Raw genomic sequence first — 15,109 nt, 5'->3', positions numbered from 1 at the left:
TGTATGCATGATGGGGAAGGAAAGAGGGGGGGGGGGGGTGAGAGAAGAAAGTGGGAATCCTAATCCACACTTTCCTTTTCCTTCCCCCCTTTCCTTCTCCTTCTCCTATAGCCTTATAGGGTGCACCAGCCCTTTGTGGGCTGGTGTGTTCCTTCACAAGGCCCATATGGCCCATGGGATTGCCGGGTACCCGAAACACCTTCCGGTGACCCGATAAGTACCCAATACCCTCCGGAACACTTCCGATGTCTGAATACCATCGTCCTATATATCAATCTTTACCTCTCGACCATTTCGAGACTACTCGTCATGTCCGTGATCTCACCCGGGACTCCGAACAACATTCGGTCATCAAATCACATAACTCATATCTTTCCCTATATAATAGTAAAGGAAATTGGGTTCTGGTTGTCCGTCGTTGCTAGTGATTTTGCATATAAGTCCCTCGATTTATAAGAAATCAACCCGCGGTCCCTGTTTTAGTGGGTATCTATATAACGTTTCATTTTTTCAAAAAAACCCCTGTACGCATTTGAATTCGACCCGCTGTCCTCCCGTCGTCTTATCCATTTCTCTTGCGACAGCGACGGCGGCTTCGCCCATTCTGTCGTGCGCAGGCGACGGCCGCCGCCATGCCTCGCGCGGGAGGACGGAGGGCGCTCGCCGGGAGGATGGAAGACGGCGCGGCGAGGCGGGGCAGTGGTGGTGGCGTGTGCGGCGTAGACGGCGCGGCCAGGCCGGGCAGTGGCGGTGGTTGTCTGACCGTCGTGCCTCGCGCGGGAGGATGGACGACGCTCGCTGGGGCGTGTGCGGCGGAGACGGCTTCTGCCGCGCATCGAGGTGGAGCAGCAGAGGACGGGAAGGCAAGGAGGCAGGGTGGGTATGCTGTGCACCAGCGCCGCCTTCGTCCTCCACCTCCTCCAAAAGCGCGCGCTCGCCGCGGGCGCTGGCGGTGGCGCGGCGGTCCTCGCCCTTGCGCACCCGTACTCGCACGACGACCGCGCCCTCCGCAAGATGGTAAGTGCCCCGGCCGCTCACCCGTATTTCCTCGTCAGCAGGGCCATCCTCGCGGACCACACGGCAGCGGTGACGCTCTTCGGGCACCCCCGCGGCCGGCCGAGCCTGGCCATCTATGAGGACACGCGGGCGCCACCGGCGTTCCTCATCGAGCTGCCCATGCTCGCGGCCGGGCTACACAGGGGGATGGCCACGGGACCTTGAAGATGGCGCTGGAGAGCGACACGCGCAGCGCGCGGCGACCACTCCTGTCCAACGACGAGCGGCACGTGCTGCGGTTGCTGCGCGACGTCTCCATGGGCGCCGGGGTGCGGCGCCGCCGCCTGCTGACGGCTCCAATTTCCCCGACGGCGTCCTACTCCCGTGTCTGATTAGGATTGAAGAGTCTTGAACATGTCCTTGTCCAACACAGATCAATGTAATGCCTGGCCCGGATTTGACTTGACTGCTATAAGATGGAAGCGTCCTGGGCCTGAATCTCCATCAGGTTCCGTCCTTGGACCATAGTCTCCATCAAATTCTGTTGAAAATTTCACGAAGCGTCAAATGTCGCCGCCGAGTGGTCCAATGTCATCTGCAGCGGCTACAGGAGAGGTATTGTTTCTATCCCCTTGAAAGCTAAACACCCGATGGAATCCCCTATTTTAGTTATTGTTTCTATCCCTTGGCTCCGTCTGCGATTCTGCTATTTCTTCAGTTATCAATTAGCTTTGCAGTGGCATACACACGAATAGTTATCTCAGCGTGTACTACAAACAACTTATGTTGTATATGTGTGCTCATGGCCTGATTTTGTTATACGGAGGAGAAGTCTGGCTGTGAGCTCATCTATTTACTCTGCTGTATAAGCAGTGTTCGTTCAGTTCAACCACTATCATCTATTGGAATTTTAGCTGCTTAGTATGTAGTAGAAGTAGCATGTATCAGGTTGTGTGTTGGCAGCATAAGAGACTTGTATTATTCTACCAATTTTAAATCTTTTCCAGTATAAGATATCCTCTGAGTTCATCAAGCTTAACGATGTGGTGACCTGCTAGGATGGGTGACATTTATCTCTCTTCCTTGCATCTCATGCTTGGATTTGGGTGTTGTTTGGTTTGTTCAGATTTATCACTATGTTCTGGAGCGACTAATCAGTGTTTTGAAATATTAGAAAGATTTTCCTATTGATTTTTGGCTTGTTCTTCTTCATTGTCTCATTGATATTTGTGTGACAGGAATCTGTTAGATGAATAATTTGTGTAGAACATTCTTCTGGCTCCCATGCATTTGATTTCTGTAACATTGCAAAGATCTATCTCCACTCCTGTTCACATTTTTGTTATGAATGTCATATCACAGAGTCCCTTTTAGTATCAATTCATGATTATTATTCTCTTTCTAATTTCGTTTTTCTTTTGTTATTTTGTTGGTTGTTAGATTTCGTGTTGATGAGAGAGGAACAAAATGTCGGTTGTTCAGTACTTCATGCAAAGATACAACTACAATCTGCAGTACTACTTGGCGCCTGCAGTCTAGAAGTGATGCACGACCTGCATATTTGCCTACGGAGGCACTGTATCCATGCTCGCTGTTTACTAAAAATTAGACATCGGATGCTCATATTTTAATTAGACATCGGATGTTCAGTGTATTCTACAAATTGACTGTAGGCGTGCAACATTGTTGAAGGGCAAAGGTACTCTAAGCTGAATGATAAACAGGTCACCAACATACTTAGAGCTTCCTTGGGTTTGTGCAAGACATGTCCGGTTTCACTAAGTCAGTTTCACTTTCACGAAGACAGTGGAAATGCAGAAAAAAGAAAGCACGTGGATTTAGAAATTTCAGCATTGTAGAGCTCAATTGAAATGGAAAACGAGATTTATAGCATCCAGCCAGGGTGGTGATTCGATTTTTGATGATTGGTACTTTGGTTGTGAGGTCGATGAAGACATGAGATGGATTTGGGCAGGGCAGTGGGTTTGCTCGCGAGGAGGTGGGAAGGACGAAGATAGTGGAAGAACCTTGAGATGATGGTGCTATTATTGACTCAATCCTTTATTAGCTCTATTTGTGTGGATCTTCCAGGTGCATGAATGGTAACTTGTGCAAAACTACGCTTCCCTTGTCATTTGATAATTTTTATCTTTATGGTGTTCATAACATATTTTTCATATATACTTATAGGAGTTTGTTACCTTCTTTTGGTCGAAGAATAAGATGTGGGTAATATATGCATTGCCGACTTAGCTTAACATTTTTTGAGCAGAATTTCTATAGAATTTATACAGGTATTGTGCTGAAGTCCGTGAAATAGGTTAATGGCCGAGAGTGTTTATAAGTTATCAAGTCGAGCACATAAGTCTGGAAGTAGCTAATTTTCCTACTGAAAAGTAGATAGAGATTTCTGAAGACATGAGACATTAATACATAGTATACACAGCCGTCTTCTGAATTCTATGATTCTTCGTACTTTGAGGCTGTTAAACATCTATGCACCTTTCATTTGATGAGGTACATTCAAATTGGGTCTGTTTATAACTTTGATGAAAAATTATCTTCCCTTAGATGGTCAAGGTTCTAGAGCTCATTGCTATGAAAGAAGGCATATATTTGATTCATGGAATTGCCAGTAGAATTGGAGTGAGCGTGAGTATCAACGGAGAGGAAATCATGAACTGCGATCAGAATATTCTCTCACTGAAATATATTTGATCTGTGTGTGTATCCTGGCCACTTGATTACTGAGTACTATCGTTTGCCTTCCCATTTGATTTCTCATATGAAACTACTAATTTTGACAATTCCTTTTATTTTACAACATTATTGCTTATGTTTTCCTATGGAAAGTAAACTAGAGTGAATTAATGATTTGTTTTTCTTTAGATGTTGTCGGTCGGGTGTCCTCTACTACTGAAGTTTTACCACCATCTGGTGGCGCTTGAGAGCAGGGATGGCATACTTTCATCAGCAGCGGCCAAACCCCCAGCGCCGCTGGTGCTGTACACCCCTGTACCCCTCGACATCCAGTGCCTCGCGTCTGCCCAGCATGAACACCTCCTCAATATGTACATCTCTGAATTTTGCCATTGCTAGAGAAAGTAGAGCATTGTTTTGCTGTAGCTATAATTTGAGTTTAGAAGATATACTTCTCTCTTTTTGACGTCAATTTTTTCAGTTGTCGTCTACGTCCAGTCTCATGTCTTTCTCTTTAGCAGGGATCAATGAGTACTAAACGAGCAAAAATGTCCTTCTCTTTTTCATATTTCTTCCTTTTCCTTACTACTTTTGTGGCTCCAAATCTCATGATGGCTCTATGTCTGTTCTTTTTGTTGACATGGATTTTACCCTGAAAATTTTCTTCTGATCTACAATGTTCTGCCATCTAAATTTGTCTGTATATTGTGAATGAGTAGACATTTGTGCAAAAGCTCAATGGGATGAAATTACGGACTACAGAGAGGTGTAATTATTAATTAATTTCTTGCTTTAAAAGATATGCAACTAGCAGAGTTTCTTATTATTATCAATTGGATTGTGACCGAAGTGAAGAACTTATGTGGACAGTCTGGCAGATTTCAGTGGCAAGATTTTTGTACAATTACAGTGGCAGATTTCAGAAATTTGTTGAGCACACGATTTACAAGAACAAGATATTCTGTCAAGGTGTGTACTTTTTACCCATTCCACTAATCTTTTGCTTTGAGCGATAGCTAAAAGAAAGTACTTCCTTTGGAATAATCTTTTGTGCACTCACAAGTATAATATCTCCATTTCCTTATTTTTTGTTCTTCCGTCCGTAGTATTTCTTTTAGCTACTATTTGCCCTTGGATAAATCACTCATGCTATTTTAATGAGGTTCATTCTAGCCGTTTGCTCACGAGAACAGAAACATTTTATCTGTTGGCTAAATGAAAGTACATTCTTTGAATTTGCCACTTTTTCCTGCACTCGCAGATATAATCTCTCCATTTCCTGGATTTTTTATTCTTCCGTTAGTAGTATTTCTTTTAGCCACTTTCTGCCATAGCATAAATCGCTCATGCTATTTTAGTAAGATCCACTCCTGCTCTATGCTCACTAGAACGGAAAACAAATATTATCTGCTTATTTTAGCGTCGCATTTCGCTCACAGTATTCATGGTCATAGAGAAAACAGTAATAAACCGCCCTTCTCTGTCACACTTACAGAGTACAAAGTTGTCATGCCTGATCAGCAAAAGATTTGTGCTTCTTTGGCCCATATATATCACAGTAGAGTATATGATTTTCACAGTTCTTAATTTAAATTTTTCCTTTTCTGGCACAGCCATGGATATCAACAATCAGCCAAGCAAAGAAATATTCATGGGAGATATACAGGGATCCACAAGAATGTGCACCGTATGGCACTACCCTTTTGTCATCGAGCCACTATCACATTTTGGTCAGCAATCAATTCAATCAATTCTCAGTGCAATTAGTCAGAAGTTGGAATTTACATCTAAACGAACAGTACATACATCAAGCAACAGAAGAAAGAGTGGTCATCTCTTTTTCTTGGCACCAAGATGCCATATAAGCATTCAGACTTCGGAATCGCACAAGCAGTTTGTATATAAATGATGTGCCATATCGTTTTAACATGGACACTTCAAAAGAACATCTGCCAAGAGTGGTCGCTGATCACTATGATTATAGTAGTCCTAAAGAGTTTGCCTCTGCGTTTCTGTTCACATGTACTCCCTCCGTCCCATAATATAAGAGCGTTTTTGACACTACACTAGTGTCAAAAACGCTCTTATATTATGGGATGGAGGGAGTAGTTGATGTCTTAGCCTTTTAGAAATATATGGCGTTGCTTAAATTATGTTTCTTTTGGCAACAACATATGAAATGGAGAAATTTTTAGGTTTAGGATAAAATTGTTCTAGATTTTGAGAAGATTGTTACAGATCCATGAGAAAAATATCCCAAGTTTAGGAAATTAACTATCCATATTTTCGGTTCTTGGTTAATAAGCTGGTCACAATAGTTTTTTTTATTTTCTAAGCAAGCTGGTCACAATAGTTGATGTGGGTCATAAATCAACAATTACTCATGTAGCTATGCTTATTAAGGGGTTTGTTTTTTTTTCTCCCGGTGCAACGCACGGGCATTTTTGATAGTAATACTAAATCGTCATCGAACGTTAAGCGTGCGGATCCTACGGGTTCGAGAACTATGTAGACATGACCGAGACATCTCTCGGGTCAATAACCAATAGCGGAACTTGGATGCTCATATTGGCTCCTATATATTCTATGAAGATATTTATCGGTCGAACCGTTGTGACAACATACGTTATTCCTTTTGTCATCGGTATGTTACTTGCCCGAGATTCGATCGTCGGTATCTACATACCTAGTTCAATCTCATTACCGGCAAGTCTCTTTACTCATTCCGTATATATCATCCTGCAACTAACTCATTAGTCACTTTGCTTGCAAGGCTTCTTATGATGTGCATTACTGAGAGGGCCCAGAGATACCTCTCCGATACTCGGAGTGACAAATCCTAATCTCGATTTATGCCAACCCAACAAACACCTTCGGAGATACCTGTAGAGCATCTTTATAATCACCAGGTTACGTTGTGACATTTGATAGCACACAAGGTATTCCTCCGGTATCCGGGAGTTGCATAATCTCATAGTCGAAGGAATATGTATTTGACATGAAGAAAGCAATAGCAATAAAACTGAACGATCAATATGCTAAGCTAACGGATGGGTCCTGTCCATCACATCATTCTCCTAATGATGTGATCCCGTTATCAAATGACAACACATGTCTATGGTTAGGAAACCTTAACCATCTTTGATTAACAAGCTAGTCTAGTTGAGGCTTACTAGGGACACCGTGTGTGGGGACCCCGACTCATAAGTCGTGATCACCGAACGCACGTGTACAGTGATCCCAGAGATCAATGCTCACTGAACACACAGAAGCTGAGTAACAAGAGTCTTACATCCATACATACCGTATTACACAAATTATGACCATTATGGTCAAGTCTTACATAGATAAAGCCACAAGGGCTGAATACCAAATAAACTTAAGCAGCGGAAATCTTCGTCGGTAAGTAGAACCCATGCCATCTGCCTTAACCCTACAGGCATTCTGACTGGGAAACGTCCTAGTTCGCATGTTCGTCTCCAAATAACTCTTCTTCGAACTCCTGTTCTTCCATGCCTGGCCAATTAAATAACCAGTGGCAAGCCAATGAGTACTTTGAATGTACTCGCAAGCAACCCATGATTGGAACAAGGCACAATAATGCAATGATATAGCACTAAGTAGGTAGTTTGTAGAAAGCTAGTTTTGAGTGCAATGACATGATCTATCAACCTGTAAAGTATGCATCATGAGAGTACATATATCCGTATGAACAAGTTACAGATATCAACATAAGTGGAGTTGGACACCAATCCAACTTAATCATCGTGTCAAGCATCTGACTTAACCCAAATAGTTTTATCAACACACACACACGCGGTTTGTAAAACTCTGGACGTAGTTTAAGCAGCACCACCCAACTGTCCTTGACCGTGGACACGGCTATTCGAATAGTTTTACACTCTGCACAGGTTGCACACTTTACCCACAAGATCCGGGGAACTTCCGTGTCATCCACGACCCGCGGTACCTCAAGTACCCGGGGTAAGCACCCGATCACTATCTTTCCCTAGACGACACTAACATAGAGTCCACTCGATTGGTAGTAACCCCCGTGCCCAACATTTCACATCTTAAAATTTTGGAGCCTCGCTCCCATATTCATCACATACCACAAGCATGGGGTACCAACGGTGTGTCCGGTGCCCTGTAAAAACAGTCATGGCCGCCCTACCTGGCGCGACCCCGTCCCGAGAGAGCACAACAACGACTCTCCCGTCACTAGTAATGCGGGCTCCAAGCTAGTATCGGCCTAGGTAATCAATAATGCCCTTTCCCATATAAGGGTAGAGTGGTTGCGCATGTAAGGTTGGGACAGTCGACAAATCTTAAATCTAATCCGTTTTCAAAAACAACACACACTTGCCTCGGTACACCACTTCGTCATCAAGTGGTTACCCATCTCATTATCTCCCTCGGGCATAAGTGGCACCCGGCGGTGTTGAGGATATAACCATTAGACTGACCCGCCCAGGAGGGGCCGGGTTACGTCATAGTGGTCATCACGCGAAGCCCAGTACCAAACTTAAAGACGGCGGGTCAATAATGGGCTTAAGACCCGGAGATGGCTTAAAGCCCGTAGTGATAACCGCCGTTAAGGTGAAACTTGTAGTGTAAGGCAAGAATAGTTAAGAGTCCGAGCCGGACACTGTTATGAGCCGACCGGGACTCTGAGAGTCGCTGGGTGTCAACCTCTCTATATAAAGGGACGACCCGGCGGCGGTTTAAGGACAGAAAAGACCAAATCGATAACCAGGCAGGACGGTTTAGCTCCTGGTCGTCGAAACCCTAACCAATACCACCTCAACTGGACGTAGGCTTTTACCTTCACTGTAAGGGGCCGAACCAGTATAACCCTCGTGTTCCTTGTCCCGTTTAACCCCTTTAAGCTTCCTAGCTGCGATGGCTCCACGACTAAGTCCTTGCATGAGGACATCTGCCGTGACAATTCCACGACAGTTGGCGCCCACCGTGGGGCCAGCGCACGGTGGATTTGAGTTCTTGAAGGGCAGCTTCGAAGGGCTCAAGGGATACGCTGTGGGCCGGATGACCAAGAGTCGTCGCGGCAAGCTCTACATCGACGATGCAAACTGGGGCCCCGACGCTGGCTCAACCGAGTACGGATACCGGGTCCCCTTCGGCGGAATCCATGTCTTCATTGGCAAGATTGGTGAGCCGGGCCCTGAGCCGGATCTCTGCGCCGGTCTCATCGAGACGGCGCAGCGTGCACGACCCGCCCGGGCTCTACCTGCTTTGAAGCATGCTTTCGTGGGATGTGTCCATGGAGGACTCTCTGAAGGATCTGGATCTGGTGATGAGACGGCCGCCGGCTCTGACGGCGAGTCGTCTACGGATGAGTCAAACTCGTTGTATCAACTTCAAGATGGCAGGCTCAGGGGTTGTTCCGATGGCGACAGCATTCCGGACCCCTTTGAGCCGCCGAGCCGAGTTGGAATCTTCATGGCCGGCGCACAACCTGTTCAAAACCCCGCCGCCGGGTCAGGAAGCCCGGTGCCCTCGCCGGCTCAGGTGCTGATGGATCTCACAGACAAGATGACGGTCCTGTTGACCGCTACGGTTGCCCCGGCGGATCAAGTTCAGCATGACGCGGAGGTGGCGCAGTTAAAGTTGGATCTAGCAAAGGCCAAGGAGGATCTGGCGGCGGAGGGGATCAGGATGGCTGCAGAGAGGGCGGCTCTCGACGCCCAGACTCAGCTGATTCAGGCACAGTCTTTTCGGCTCACGATGAATCAAAACGCGTCCAATAAGGTCATGAGAAGGAGGCATCAAAAGGCCCAATCTCGACTCCCTCCGGTTTGCGATCCTCGAAACCTCTTCAACACGCCTGGCGCAGGATCTAGTAACCCGCCAAAGATCATAGTGCCCGGGGCCGGAACGCCAGTTCAGCCCCAAGTGATGGGACCTCCCCGGGTGAATCCTGCCCCTCCTCAGTACGTGCCAATACCACCGGGTCATTATGCCAACCCGTTGGAAAACATGGTCGCCGCAGCGGCACGGCTGGCGGCTCTCCCAATTGATGGTGACTCTCCAACAGCGGTTGAAACCCGCCGGGTCAGAGAACTCCTTCAGACGGCTCTGGCGCAGCAAGAGGCGTATTCTTATAGCCGGGACAGGATTCATTCAACCCCTCGTCCAGGCCGGAGCCCGAGTTATAGCAGACACATGGTCTCAGCGACCGGCTCAAGTAATGTCCGACGCCATGACTTGCCTCCTGGCCACGGCCCGGCTCATAACGGAGCCTTTCACGCAGTAGACCAAGACAGAGCACGGCAAGAGCCGGAGCAGGTGCCTCAGTTGACGGCTTACCAGTCACCCCCGGCTCATCCGACGGCTTCCATTGACGTGGGTATACCTACGAGGACCGGAGGTGTCCCTTGTCTGGTGCCGGCTCTCTGCAATGAACGTCTGCCCAAGGATTTCAAAGGGCCTAGGAAGGTGCCTAATTACACGGCTGATTTACAACCCGGAGCCTGGATTGAGAGTTACGAGATGGCCATGGAGTTGCTGGAGGTCAGCGAAGCGGCAATGGCCAAGTACTTCACCATGATGTTAGATGGGACTGCCCGCACTTTGTTGAAAGGGCTGCCACCGAATTCTATCGGGTCTTGGGCTGAGCTGAAAGCCCGATTCATCCAAAACTTCAAAGATACCTGTAGGTAGTCTATGTCCATTGTGGATTTGACTAACTGTAAGCAGCAGGAGGGTGAGTCTACAACCCATTGGGTTCGCCGGGTCAAAGAGATAATACATTCATCTGATAAGATGGATGCCGGCTCTACAGTCTTAATGTTGGAGCAGAATTGTCGTTTCCTGCCCCTGAAGATGAAACTCGGGCGGCTCAAGCGCGATTGCAATGATATGGGTACGCTGATGGCGGCTCTCGTCAAGTACGCCGACTTTGATAGTACCAAGGACCCCGCGTCAGATGATGAAAGGACAGGGAAGGGAAAGAAGAACGGCAATGGCAAGGGTCCTCAGCATAACCCGGCGAACCAAGGAGGTAGCAAGCGTAAGGCTGATGGCAGCATAGAGTTTGTGGCCAACGCCAGCTCACAGGGCAACAACCAGCGCCGTAAGGGGAGGCCACCTCCCCGAGCCGGCGGGTCAGGCCCGACGCTTGAGCAGTTGTTGAATGAGCCTTGTCCAAGGCATGGCTCTAGGGAGAAGCCAGCTACTCATCTATGGAAAGATTGCGCAATCATGAAGGCCTTTAAGAATTCCAATGCCTTTAATGGCAACAATGGCTCGGGCGGCGGCTCAGGCGCCGACGACTTTCATGGCCCGGGCGGCGGCTCAAATTCCAATTCTCAGAATGTGCAAGGGGGCTTTAATCAACAGTCTAGCCAGGGTCATCAGCAACAGCAGCAAGGGGGACACCAGACCAATCCAAAGCAGCTCAATGGTGGACAGTATCATGTGTTTACCACCAGTCTGTGCAAGCGAGATCAGAAGCTTCACAAAAGGGCTGTGAATGCTGTTGAGCCGGCGGTTCCACGCTATTTAAGATGGTCTGAGCAGCCTATTGTATGGAGTAGGGAAGATCACCCTCCCCGGGTTGATAATCCGGGTCACCTGGCCCTGGTGGTGGCTCCTCAGGTGGGGGGATATAAATTCACTAAGGTTCTCATGGACGGAGGTAGCAGTATCAACATCCTCTATTATGAGACCTTCCGTCGTATGGGGTTGATTGATAAGAACCTCAGCCAGTCCAATACTGTTTTCCATGGTGTGGTGCCTGGTAAGTCGGCATATCCAGTTGGTAAGATTGAGCTGGAAGTGGCTTTTGGAGATGAGTACAACTACAGGGCGGAAAAATTGACCTTTGAGGTGGTCAAGATAAGAAGTCCGTATCATGCTATATTTGGGCGGCCGGCTTACGCCAAGTTCATGGCACGGCCGTGTTACGTGTATTTACAGCTCAAGATGCCGGGTCACAATGGGACCATTACGGTTCATGGCAGCCGAAAGATAGCCTTGGAGTGTGAGGAAGGTGACGCGGCTTATGCAGAGTCTGTTTGTGCAACAGAGGAGTTGAAGTTTTACAAGGACAATGTTGACCCGGCAGATATGACATCTTTGAAAAAGCCGACTCAGCTGCGGAAGGGATCAGGATGGCTGCAGAGTGGGCGGCTCTCGACGCCCAGACTCAGCTGATTCAGGCACAGTCTTTCCGGCTCACGATGGATCAGAACGCGTCCAATGAGGTCATGAGAAGGAGGCATCAAAAGGCCCAATCTCGACTCCCTCCGGTTTACGATCCTCGAAACCTCTTCACTACGCCTGGTGCAGGGCCCAGTAACCTGCCAGAGATCACGACGCCCGGGGCTAGAACGTCAATTCAGCCCCAAGTGATGGGGCCTCCCCGGATGAACACTGCCCCGCCTCAGTATGTGCCAATACCACCGGGTCATTATGCCAACCCGTTGGAAAACATGGTCGCCGCGGCGGCGCGACTGGCGGCTCTCCCAATCGATGGTGACTCTCCAACGGTGGTTGAAACCCGCCGGGTCAGAGAACTCCTTCAGACGGCTCTGGCGCAGCAGGAGGCATATTCTTATAGCCGGGACATGATTCATTCAACCCCTCGTCCAGGCCGGAGCCCGAGTTATAGCAGACACATGGTCTCAGCGACCGGCTCAAGCAATGTCCGACGCCATGACTTGCCTCCTGGCCACGGCCCGGCTCATAACGGAGCCTTTCACACGGTAGACCAAGACAGAGCACGGCAAGAGGCAGAGCAGGCGCCTCAATTGACGGAGCCACCCCCGGCTTATCCGACCGCTTCTATTGATGCGGGTATACCTACGAGGACTGGAGGTGTCCCTTGACTGGTGCCGGCTCTCCGCAATGAACGTCTGCCCAAGGATTTCAAAGGGCCTAGGAAGGTGCCTAATTATACGGCTGATTTACAACCCGGAGCATGGATCGAGAGTTACGAGATGGCTATGGAGTTGCTGGAGGTCAGCGAAGCGGCAATGGCCAAGTACTTCACCATGATGTTAGATGGGACTGCCCGCACTTGGTTGAAAGGACTGCCACCGAACTCTATCGGGTCTTGGGCTGAACTAAAGGCCCGGTTCATCCAAAACTTCAAAGATACCTGTAGGCAGTCTATGTCAATTGTGGATTTGACTAACTCTAAGCAGCAGGAGGGTGAGTCTACAACCCATTGGGTTCGCCGGGTCAAAGAGATAATACATTCATCTGATAAGATGGATGCTGGCTCTGCAGTCTTAATGTTAGAGCAGAATTGTCGTTTTGCGCCCCTAAAGATGAAGCTCGGGCGGCTCAAGCGCGATTGCAATGATATGGGTACGCTGATGGCGGCTCTGGTCAAGTACGCCGACTCTGATAGTACCAAGGATCCCACGTCGGATGATGAAAGGACAGGGAAGGGAAAACAAAATGGCAATGGCAAGGGCCCCCAGCATAACCTGGCGAACCAAGGAGGTACCAAGCGTAAGGCTGATGGCACTATGGAATTTGTGGCCAACACCAATTCACAGGGTAACAACCACCGGCACAAGGGGAGACCACCTCCCCGAGCCGGCGGGTCAGGCCCGACGCTTGAGCAATTGTTAAATGAGCCCTGCCCGAGGCATGGCTCTAGGGAAAAGCCGGCCACCCATCTATGGAAGGACTGCGCAATCATGAAGGCCTTTAAGAATTCCAATGCTTTCAATGGCAATAATGGCCCGGGCGGCGGCTCAGGCGCCGGCGGCTTTCATGGCCCGGGCGGCGGCTCAAATTCCAATTCTCAGAATGTTCAAGGGGGCTTTAATCAGCAGTCCGGCCAGGGTCATCATCAGCAGCAGCAGGGGGGATACCAGACCAATCCAAAGCAGCTCAATGGTGGACAGTATCATGTGTTTACCACCAGTCTATGCAAACGAGATCAGAAGCTTCATAAAAGTGCTGTGAATGCTGTTGAGCCGGTGGTTCCACGCTATTTAAGATGGTCTTGAGCAGCCTATTGTGTGGAGTAGGGAGGATCACCCTCCCCGGGTTGATAATCCGGGTCACCTGGCCCTGGTGGTGGCTCCTCAGGTGGGGGGATATAAATTCACTAAAGTGCTCATGGACGGAGGCAGCAGCATCAACATCCTCTATTATGAGACCTTCCGTCGTATGGGGTTGATTGATAAGAACCTCAGCCAGTCCAATACTGTTTTCCATGGTGTGGTGCCTGGTAAGTCGGCATATCCAGTTGGTAAGATTGAGCTGGAAGTGGCTTTTGGAGATGAGTACAACTACAGGGCGGAAAAATTAACCTTTGAGGTGGTTAAGATAAGAAATTCGTATCATGCGTTATTTGGGCGGCCGGCTTACGCCAAGTTCATGGCACGACCGTGTTACGTGTATTTGCAGCTCAAGATGCCGGGTCACAATGGGACCATTACGGTTCATGGCAGCCGAAAGATAGCCTTGGAATGTGAGGAAGGTGACGCGGCTTACGCTGAATCTGTTTGTGCGACAGAGGAGTTGAAGTTTTACAAAGATAATGTTGACCCGGCAGACATGACGTCCTTGAAAAAGCTGACCACGGAGCATGAGCCGACAATGAAATTTAAGTCAGCCGATGAGACTAAGCTTGTTGACTTTGTTCCAGGTGACTCATCTCAGCAGTTCAGCATCAGTGCCAATCTGGATCCGAAATAGGAAGGCGCGCTCATCGAGTTCATCCGTGAGAACAGGGACATTTTTGCATGGAAACCTTCTGACATGTCAGGTGTACCTAGAGAACTCGCTGAGCACAGTCTCAATATTGATCCGAAATTTAAGCCGGTCAGGCAATTCCTTCGGCGGTTTAATGAGGAGAGGCGGAAGGCCATTGGTGAGGAGGTGGCCCGGCTCTTGGCGGCCGGGTTTATTGTTGAAGTCTTTCATCCAGAATGGTTAGCTAACCCGGTACTCGTGCTCAAGAAGAATGGCACCTGGCGGATGTGTGTGGACTACACGGACTTAAACAAGGCTTGTCCAGCTGATCCTTTCGCTCTCCCCCGTATTGATCAAATCATTGATGCTACGGCGGGTTGTGAGCGCTTAAGTTTTTTGGATGCTTATTCTGGATACCATCAGATTAAGATGGCAGTTAAGGACCAGGAGAAGACGGCGTTCATCACTCCCTTTGGAGCCTTCTGTTATGTGTCTATGCCTTTTGGACTTAAGAGTGCACAGGCGACTTATCAGCGTTGTGTGCAGAATTGTCTTCATAACCAGATTGGGCGCAATGTTCATGCCTATGTGGATGATATCGTGGTTAAGTCTAGGGAGAAGGAGACCCTGGTAGATGATCTTAGAGAAACCTTTGATAATATCCGGGTTTACAAGATGATGCTTAACCCGGCCAAGTGTGTTTTTGGTGTTCCCGCAGGCAAGCTCTTGGGTTTCC

The 15,109-nt window shown here is 48.3% G+C and overlaps 1 long non-coding RNA gene across 1 annotated transcript; it reads left to right on the top strand.

The window, feature by feature from the left end:
* The first annotated feature begins 523 nt into the window (after window positions 1-523).
* On the top strand, window positions 524-5,703 carry LOC123053022 (uncharacterized). Its single transcript, XR_006425268.1, has 4 exons — window positions 524-1,611; window positions 2,437-3,098; window positions 3,886-4,665; window positions 5,310-5,703. It is a non-coding gene; the product is annotated as an uncharacterized lncRNA (long non-coding RNA).
* Window positions 5,704-15,109: the final 9,406 nt, after the last annotated feature.

Source organism: Triticum aestivum, chromosome 2D (assembly GCF_018294505.1).
Source record: "Triticum aestivum cultivar Chinese Spring chromosome 2D, IWGSC CS RefSeq v2.1, whole genome shotgun sequence".
NCBI classification, from domain to species: Eukaryota; Viridiplantae; Streptophyta; class Magnoliopsida; order Poales; family Poaceae; genus Triticum; species Triticum aestivum.
The sequence above is the reverse complement of the archived record's forward strand: the minus strand, read 5'-3'. Positions and strand labels throughout refer to the sequence as shown.